The sequence below is a fragment of the Populus alba genome, chromosome 14 (assembly GCF_005239225.2).
Source record: "Populus alba chromosome 14, ASM523922v2, whole genome shotgun sequence".
Lineage (NCBI taxonomy): Eukaryota > Viridiplantae > Streptophyta > Magnoliopsida > Malpighiales > Salicaceae > Populus > Populus alba.
In genome coordinates, this window is record NC_133297.1 from 23521801 (window position 1) to 23531800 (window position 10000).

Genomic DNA, 10000 nt, shown 5'->3' on the forward strand with positions numbered 1-10000 from the left:
AAGTCCCCTGGAAAGGGGCGCCGGAGAGGGTGAGAGCCCCGTTGTGGCTGGACCCTGCCGCACCACGAGGCGCTGTCTGCGAGTCGGGTTGTTTGGGAATGCAGCCCTAATCGGGCGGTAAATTCCGTCCAAGGCTAAATACGGGCGAGAGACCGATAGCAAACAAGTACCGCGAGGGAAAGATGAAAAGGACTTTGAAAAGAGAGTCAAAGAGTGCTTGAAATTGTCGGGAGGGAAGTGGATGGGGGCCGGCGATGCGCCCCGGTCGGATGTGGAACGGTTACGGCCGGTCCGCCGATCGGCTCGGGGCGTGGACCGATGCGGATCGCGGTGGCGGCCAAAGCCCGGGCCTTTGAAACGCCAGTGGAGACGCCGTCGTCGCGATCGTGGACTGCAGCGCGCGCCGTCACGGCGTGCCCCGGCACATGCGCGCTCCGGGCATCGGCCTGTGGGCTCCCCATTCGTCCCGTCTTGGAAAATATTCCATACAACAGATAAAGAGATACGGAGGCAAAGGGTCTCCTTGTCTGACTCCACTCTTCCCCAAGAAAAAACCGTGAATATCCCCATTGACTGCAACAGAATATGAGGCAGTGGATACACATTCCATAACAAGCAAAACAAAATGTGCTGGGAACCCAAGCTGCCGAAGGAGGTTTGCCAAGAAGTCCCACTGTACGGAGTCAAATGCTTTCTTGAAATCAACTTTCAACAAACAACGAGGGGAGGAGCGCTTCCTACCATACTGCCGAAGGAGCTCCTGGACAAGGTTAATGTTATCACTCATGTATCTGCCACCTAGAAATGCATTTTGCATGGGGCTGACGATGTCCATTAAGGCATGAGCTAGGCGATCTGCTAGGAGCTTGGCAATTACTTTGTAGATAACATTACAACATGAAATTGGCCTGTAATCTGATGGAGAAGAACCATTTGCTGATTTAGGAACCAGAACAATAATTGAATGATTTACCTGCTTTAGGAGCCTGCCAGAATGGAAAAAATCCTTTACAGCCGCACAAACATCCCCTCCTATAACATCCCAAGCTTGTTTATAGAAAAAAGAGGAGTAGCCATTGGGACCGGGGGCTTTGTCATTACCAATGCTGAACACTGCCTTCCTAATATCCTCTTGAGAAACCGGAGCAAGGAGAAGGTCATGGGAACTAGCTGGGAGACATGGACCACTGTGGGTGACTGCACTGTCGAGCGGAAGAATGGTCCTGGATGAGCCAAGCAACCGCTGGTAAAAACTCACAAATTCATTACCAACTTCATGTAATGATGTGCTAAGACTTCCATGGCTGCACATAATGGCTGGAATAAAGTTCCTTCGGTGGTTCTGGCCTAGAAGAGCATGGAAGAATTTGGATCCTTTGTCACTGTGTTTAAGAAAGTTGCATTTTATCTTTTGACTAAAGAACTGCTTTTCTGCAAACTTTATAGTAAGAAGCTTTGGAGCGAAGAATCCTGTCCTGAGCCAATAGAGGTTTGGTTGTCCATGTCTTGCCTGCAATTCGAATTGATGATGCTCCAACTCAGATTCCAGCCGCAATACCGCTCTGAGATGTGACTATAGTGAAGACGATTCAGCTCCTTTAAATACCCTTTTAGAAGCTTAAGCCTGCGGCACAAATGAACATAGGAGTGCCATATACTGGAGAGAGCCAGTGGGAAGAGACCACCTCAGAAAATCTATCATGTGAAGCCCACATGTTAAGGAATTTAAAATTCCGCTTACCCTGAAACATATGGATCAGCCTAACTGCCTGCAGGGGAGTGATCAGTGAATGCACCAGCAGGTTCAAAGTGCACATGAGTAGAGCGTTGCAGAGATGACCATGAGGGATTAATTAGGACCCTGTCAGAGCTTACTCCAAAACTGTGCCGTTTGTCCAACTGTAGTGACATCCAGTGTAGTTTACATCACGAAAGACCCAGGTCAAAGCAACAATCTCGAAAGTCAGAGACTTCATAGGATGAGATAGCCTCACCATTGTGTTTGTCAGCAGAGGAAAGAGGGAGTTGAAGTCTCCAAGGACCAGCCAGGGGTGATTGGAGTTCCAACGCCTTAAATCCGTCCATAGAGGACGTCTTGCAGTGATGGTATTAAAACCATAAACAAAAGTAGCCATGAAGCTAACCTGGGATATTAAGCAGGTGACTGAAATATGAATAGCTTGCGCAGAGGAGGCAAGCAAAGCAACCTGAACTGTATCCGGATTCCAAAAAACAATTATTCTAGCCGTGTGGGCTATATCTGCATTTGAAAGGTACTGCCAATGCTTCAGCCGAAATTTATGCATGGAAGCAACTCTGGACGGGAGCATTTTGGTTTCAAGCAAGCCACAAACATCAATCTTATTCTTCTTCATGAGGCTAACTACCTCATGCTGCTTCAGGGGATTATTCAGTCCCCTGATATTCCAGCTATAGATTATCATCGTTTTGCAGGTGAAGGGAATTCCCTTCCACTACGAATACGCTGCTTTTGGTTACGAGTCCTGACTCCATACTGGTCAGCCGCATTAATTAAAGGAGCCTTCACCGAATTCCCAACCACAACAATATCACTAGTAGTAGTTGTCGATGGTGAGAAGCTGTGAGCCTCACCATCACAAGAATGCACTATCAGCGGAGCAATGGGGGGGTGCTGGACAGCACCTATGCAAACGGGAGGAACATTTACAGGATTACTAACCAAAGCCATATCTCCTGCAGTGGTTGCCACAATATGTGTTCTGGTGGGGGAGGAAGCCGCACCATCACTATAATTCACTTCCAGCGGGGCAATACAATAAGTCACGTCCAGCGGTGCAGAGGGAGTAGTGGAAGGACGCTGAACTTGTCCAACACAAGAGGCTGTCACCGATGGGTCTGTTTGAGAGGAGGTCTGAACGGCTCCTGTGCAAGCATGAAGAGAGGGTGGAGCCGGGGAAGTAAGCACTGGCTCAGACTCAGCCACAGCCTTCCCCTTTTGCTGCTTACTAGATTTGCGAGAGACAACTGTAACCCAACCAGCAGAATTGTCAAGAGCTGCGTCTGGTCTAGTGGTGTCCTCAGGAGCTTCTTGAATACTATTGAGATGGCCTTGCACCGTTGGAGGAAAAATCTGGGGAATGCCTTCAGAAGCCTCTTGAATGTTATTGTCTTGGGGATGGCCTTGCACCATTGGAGGAGGAGGAGACTGGGGACCCAACCTGCCAAAAACAGTACCTTTATCTACGCCAGCCTGAGGTTGGGGCTGAGGGCAAGGCACCTTGCTGGTAGTGGCAGCAACCTTGGAACAAAGGAGACGAGTGTGGCCAAGGACATGGCAGAAGTTGCAATACTTGGGCAGAGTCTCGTATATAATTTTTTGCAGCAAAGTGGACCCTTCAGGCAAAGAAATCTTCACATTATGACGAAGTTCCTCAAGGAGATCAATTTCCACCAGTACTCTAGCATAGGACATACGGCCTAAATTTGAAGTAAGCTGATCACATTGGATGGGTTTTCCAATAACACTAGCTATTTTTGATAGACAAACTGGGGACCAACAACACAAATGGAAAGACTTGGAAATTTACCCAGACTGGCACCCGTGACATCTCTGCACTGGAAAAATCAAAATATTTTGTCATTTGCCTAAGAACAAGTGGCCGGCCATAGACTAAATAAGGTCCTCCACGAAGGACTGCAAGTTTGTCCTCCTCTGATTTGAAATGGTAAATCAACCAGCCAGTCTCATGGATAGTGAGCGTGGCCTCACACTTCCAGTTAGTGGCGATAATTCTTTGAAGCGCTTTGAAGCCAGGATTTTTCCCAGAAACATAACCCACAACACAAAGATTCCAAATTTCAAATCGCGGCTGGATATCCTCTGGGGATATAACACAGGTTTTGGAAAGGTTATTTAGTGAGAAATTTTGAAGTTTGGTGCAGGGGGTAGTAGATTTATTTGAACTGAAAAGATCTCGCCATTTGTTGTTGCTGGGAGCAGGGGTAGGTTTACCTGCAACGGAGGGGGGGGGGGGCAAGCTCTTTACTACCTGAAATGGGAGCTGAAGACATCACTTTCTTTGGCAGCAAGGGGGGTTGCTCGGCAGGGAGCAATGGAGGAGGGGAAGACAAGTGGGGGGCAGGGAGCATAGCAGGAGCTTGGGGGGAGTCTTCACACTCTTCATCCGTGAAGTTGAAATCCAGCTGATCCTCATCAAGGATCTCATCATCAGAGCAATCTTCCACCAGAACCACATCCAAATGTTTGGAACCAGAAGCAACCGCCATTGCTGAAGCAAGTTGGGGAGGACCCACATCATGGGGTGAAGATGGAGGCAAGGGGGGAGGGGCTGGACAAGGGGGGCAAGAAACGGCATCAGCTTCAAGTTCTTCGTCGAGCTCTTCTTGTTATAATGGTTAAGCTTCAAGGGACCCAACAGGGGTCCATTTGTGCCAGCACCGCTGGATGAATGTGGGCGCTGGACAGCAGATATTGGTCCATTTGTGCCACCAATACTGGATGAGTTGACGGGGAGAGGGGAGACGTCCAGCCTATCAAGAGCTGGGTTGATTTCAAGACCGGTAGTGGAAGGTGGGGCTGGGACATGTGGGCGCCGGACAATAGATGTTTGTTTCCTTTTGTTTTTGGCCATTTGATAAACGGACAGAAAGGAAAAAATTGAAGGTAATTACTGGAGAAAGGGACGGTGCAGTAGGCAGCCATGATCGAAGGAGGAAAACAGCTTCGGTGGAAGGAGAGCATCTCTCTCTAGTTTCTCTCTCTGACTTTCTTACTGAGAGCTCTTTCTTGACTGAGAGCTCTTTCTTTTTTTTGATAAAATGTAAGAAGTATATTATTATATCAAAAAGAGCAAGGCAAGCTTGCAATACAGGGCTGGGAAACCAGCAGAGTACAGAAAATGTACAAAGGAACACTTAGGGAAAACTTCCCCCAATGAAACAGAAACTGAAAATCAGCAAAAATACAAGCTGAAAACAGAAAAAGGAATGAGCTCCCAAAACCAATTGGCTCAAAGCCATGAACATCGCTCCATGCAGGAAAGCCATCAATAAAAGCCAAACACACTCAGCCTTATCAGCCGACCGAGGGAGAAACAGCACTAAACCAATGATGCAAGACAAGCCGGGGACAACAAACCAAGAAGTGGCAATAATTCAGCCGGGACGAACAGCCAACCAGCAACACATTAGCAGGGACGCCATGTAAGAACCCATGCACGGCAGGAATAACATGCACGCCAAGCTAAGAAATTTCCAAGCCAATGGATCCAGCACAACTCCCACGGCAAACAATTTTCAACGTGGATGGAGCCACAAGAAGAAAGGCGAAGCTAAGGGAGGACCAATTGGGAGTAAGAACACTGGCACGAAGAAAAAGCAATTAGGATTGCAGCATCATAAATGAGATAGACTGCCTAGAAACCAATGGCAAACCCAGCACCGAGACCGCCTGCAGCTAATGGAGCAGGAACAAACCGGCCAATGAGCTAAATGCACTGCAATGAACTGCAAAAAGAATTGAAGAGCCACCCGGAGACTATCCAACCAATCGAGACAGCCACCCATCACAGGACCAGCCATGAAAGAAGCAGCCAAAAGAACGCAGCCAAACCTTGAATGAATCCATGCAGGGACCCCGCGGGAGAGTATGCACAAGACACCCACCAAGAACAAGCCTAACATATTAATTCTTTAGCCTGCCGACCATATAGACAGCGAAGTTGCATCATCACAATGAAGAAAGCAAAGGCCTTCAATCATAACAAGGGGGCCAATCAGATCCTCACACGCCCCCATCCAGATTAAATCCATGTTTGCATGAACCATGCACTCGCCAGATGAACCCTTAACAAAAATTTTTCAATGAAAACTCGCTTGGACGCCACCCGTGCAATTCCCATGGCAGCAGCAACTCCCAAACCAGCCACGGGAAATGAGCAAAAATAATTCTGCCCTCTCCTATGATCCCAGTGGACTACTTCAACCAGAACCCAACAACCCCGCGAGGAGCTATTGAATCGGAAACAACTGGAGGCGGTCCTTATCATGGAAATCAAACACGGTATAAACACAAATTTGGAACCTCCTGAACATGGCTTCAACTTCTCTGGATTGGCATCAAAAATCCGCTTGTTTCTTTCTTCCCAGATAAGATATACAGTGATACCCAAGGACACCCTACGCATCCGTGAGAGCAAGATTAGACCTCTTAGGATATTAGCCCCCGAATTGCACTGGCACCCACAAAGATGGAACGACATCCTCCTGCAATGTGAAGCCAATCTTTTATCCTGTCCCACAACCTGCCCCGTCCAGTTACATGCGAAGAACAAATGAGCATGGACTCGGCTTCACACTTCTACAGAAGCACAGGAAGGGATCAGACGGGATGAACCACAACCCTGTCTCGAGTTTTAAGCTTGCCGCAGGGTCGCCAGCCATAATATAAAGCTGTATTTTGGAAGCGACCACCGCTCCCAGACAAACCCGGTCCCCATGGGACCGGTTGGACCAGACGGCCTGAAGAAATCATATGCATGGGCAAGAAAAGGACCTGTAGAATTAAGACCAGTTTCTCATCATAGAGACACTCTCCACTCTGAGCCCCACAATGTTGAGAGATGACCTCCCTAACCGTGGATGATGGCTTTCCACAAAGGGGGACGAGGAGTGATGCGCCTGGACCGACCAGACGGAGTCACTGCTCAAATAAAAATGGTGAATCCAACGAATCCAAAACCGAGTCCGATTTAAGATGAATATTCCATAGCTGCTTGCTAAGAAACTACGGTTACGGGCTTGGAGATCAAACAAACCCAGACCACCCTCATTTGTAGGGAACAGACATTCTTCCAGGCGACAATGGCGGAGGAACCCCGGCAGGCATCGCCAGTCAGAGGAAATTCCTGCAAATACTGATAATTTGTTTCAACACACTAGCAGGGACAGGAAAGATATTTAACCAGAACTGGACCTTCCCAAATAAAACCGATCGGAGGAGCTCCAATCTTCCTGCATAAGTAAGATATCTACCCATCCAGCCTTGGATTGACGAGTGCAGGTCTTGCAGAAGCGGGGTGAATTGGCTAGCAAGCAGCCTGTGCGGGCTAAGTGGGACTCCAAGGTATGTAAAAGGAAACTGCCCTTCGCTGAAGCCGGAGGCTGAAAGAATAGCAAGCTTCTGCACAGAACTGACTCCCCCAAAGAAAAATGAAACGATTTCTGGGGTTAATGTGCAACCTGAGGTCGGCCAAAGGTAGCAAGCTGCTGCATAATACAAGAGACTGATGAGAGGTCCCCCGCGCAAGAAGAAGGACATCATCTGCAAATGCAAGGTGGGTGATGCCCTGAGCTGCACATTTGGGATGATACCGAAACCCCTCCTGCTGAGAAGCTAGAGAGAGCATCCTTGAAAAATATTCCATACAACAGATGAACATATACGGAGACAAGGGGTCTCCTTGACGAACCCCACACTGTCCCGAAAAAAACCCATGAAGATCTCCATTTACAGCTACTGAGTAAGATGCCGAGGAAATGCACTGCATAACAAGCACAACAAAATGAGCAGGGAAACCAAGGTGGCAGAGAAGACTTTCCAAGAAATCCCATTGCACTGAATCAAAGGCCTTCTTGAAGTCCACTTTCAGCAAACAACGGGGAGAAGAACGTTTCCTGCAATATTGGCGGAGCAATTCCTGAACCAGATTTATATTGTCACTCATATATCTCCCACCCAAGAACGCATTCTGCATGGGGCTGACCATTTCATGAAGAACTTGAGCAAACCGACTAGCTAGGATCTTGGACAACACTTTGTAAATTACATTACAACAGGAGATAGGCCTGAAATCAGCGGGGGAGGATACATTCCCGGATTTGGGAACCAATGCAATGGTGGAGTGGCTCACTTGTTTGAGCAGCCGGCCAGTGTGAAAAAAATCTTGGATGGCAGCGCAGAAGTCCCCCCCAACTATAGGCCAGGCTTGCTTGAAGAAGAAGGAGGAATACCCGTCTGGGCCAGGCGCTTTTTCATTGGCAATACTGAAGACAACTCGCCGAATTTCATCATGAGCAACCGGGGCTAAAAGGGCATCCTGGAGGTGGGAAGGGAGGCGTGGACCACGCTGAATTATGTCACTGTCAATGGGGGTGGTAGGCTTCGGGGTGCCCAACAGCTGCTGATAGTAAGCCACAAATGCATCCCCAACTTCCTTAAGAGAGGTAGTAGTCCGACCATTGCTGCATGTGGTGGCAGGAATGAAGCTCCTCCGGTGGTTGTGACCCATGAGAGCATGGAAAAACTTAGACCCCCTGTCACTGTCCTTAAGGAATTGACATTTAATTTTCTGCCTAAAGAACTGGTTCTCCGCATACTTCAGGGAAGAAAGTTTGGAGCGAAGGAGCTTGTCCTGCTCCAACAACAACGGGTTATCCCTATCTTGCTGAAACACAGTTTGGAGCTGGTCGAGCTGCGACTCAAGCCGAGAAACCCTCTCCGAAATATGGCTAAAATGAAGCCGGTTAAGCTCTTTCAAGGGACCCTTCAGGAGCTTGAGTTTGCGACAAAGAATATACATCGGGGTGCCATAAATCGAGGAAGACCAACAAGAAGAAACCACTCCCATAAACTGATCATGAGCAGCCCACATATTGAAGAATTTGAAGCTTCGTCTCCCCTGCACATACGGATCCAGCCTCACTGCAGCAGGAGAATGATCTGAAAAAGCCCCTGGAGTTTCAAAGTGCACATGAGTAGACCGATGCAAAGAGGGCCAGAAGGGATTAATTAAAACTCTATCCAGCTTGCTCCAAACAGTACCATTTGACCAAGTGTAGTGACAACCCGTATAGTTAACATCCCGAAGGCCAATATCAAGACAGCAGCCATTAAAATCTGAAACTTCATAAGAGGAGATTGCCTCACCATTGTGCTTGTCGGAGGAGGAAAGTAAGGAGTTGAAGTCTCCAAGAATCAGCCATGGATGGCTGGAATTCCAGCTCCTTAGATCCTCTCCAAAGAGGACGCCTAGCTGTGATGGAATTGAAGCCATATACAAACGTAGCCTTAAAGCTTACGTGGGAGATTAAGCAAGAGATGGAAACGTGAATGGCTTGCGCAGAGGAGGCAAGCAAAGTAACATGCACTGTATCAGGCTTCCAAAAGAGAAGAATCCTAGCCGTGTGGGCTGATTCAGCATTGGAGAGATACTTCCAAAGCTTCAACCTACGTGCATGCATGGAAGCAATCCTGGCCGGGAGCATTTTGGTTTCCAGCAAACCACAAACATCAAGCTTGTTCTTCTTCATGAGGCTAACTACCTCATGTTGCTTCAGGGGATTGTTCAGCCCCCTGACATTCCAGCTATAGATTATCATGGGTGAGCAGTGGAAGGGAGTACCCTTCCGCCTCGACCACGCTGCTTTTGGTTACGAGTTCTGACTCCACACTGATCAGCTACTTCAACTGGATAAACATTCACAAGGTTCCCAGCTCCTATAGCAATCCCCGGAGCAGGTGCTGTGTTGTGATCCGTCCCTTCACTAGGAGTTATCAATGGGGCAGTAGGGGGGCGTCCATCACAATGGATTACACTTAATGGGTTCTGACCCAGAGCAGGAGCTGTGCTGTGATCCTCCCCTTCGCAAGGAATTTTCAATGGAGCAGTAGGGGGACGGTCCTGTGCATGTCCATCACAAGGGATTGCACTCAACAAATTTGGTCTAGGAGAAAGAGGAGGGTGCTGACCTGTACTCATGGAAGCAGGAGGGGTGGGTGGAGAATGAGGCACCCGGCCAGAACCAACTACTTCCTTTCCCTTGCGCAGCTTGCTAGCCTTGCGAGAATCCACCTTAATCCAACCAGTTGAATTGTCAAGTGCACCCTCTGGCGTGAATATGTCCTCAACGTCTTGTTGATTAAAATTGCCGTGTGGCTGACCATGCAAAGGTGGGGGAGAGGACACAGCCTGTTGATGGATATTGCCGTGGGGCTGAC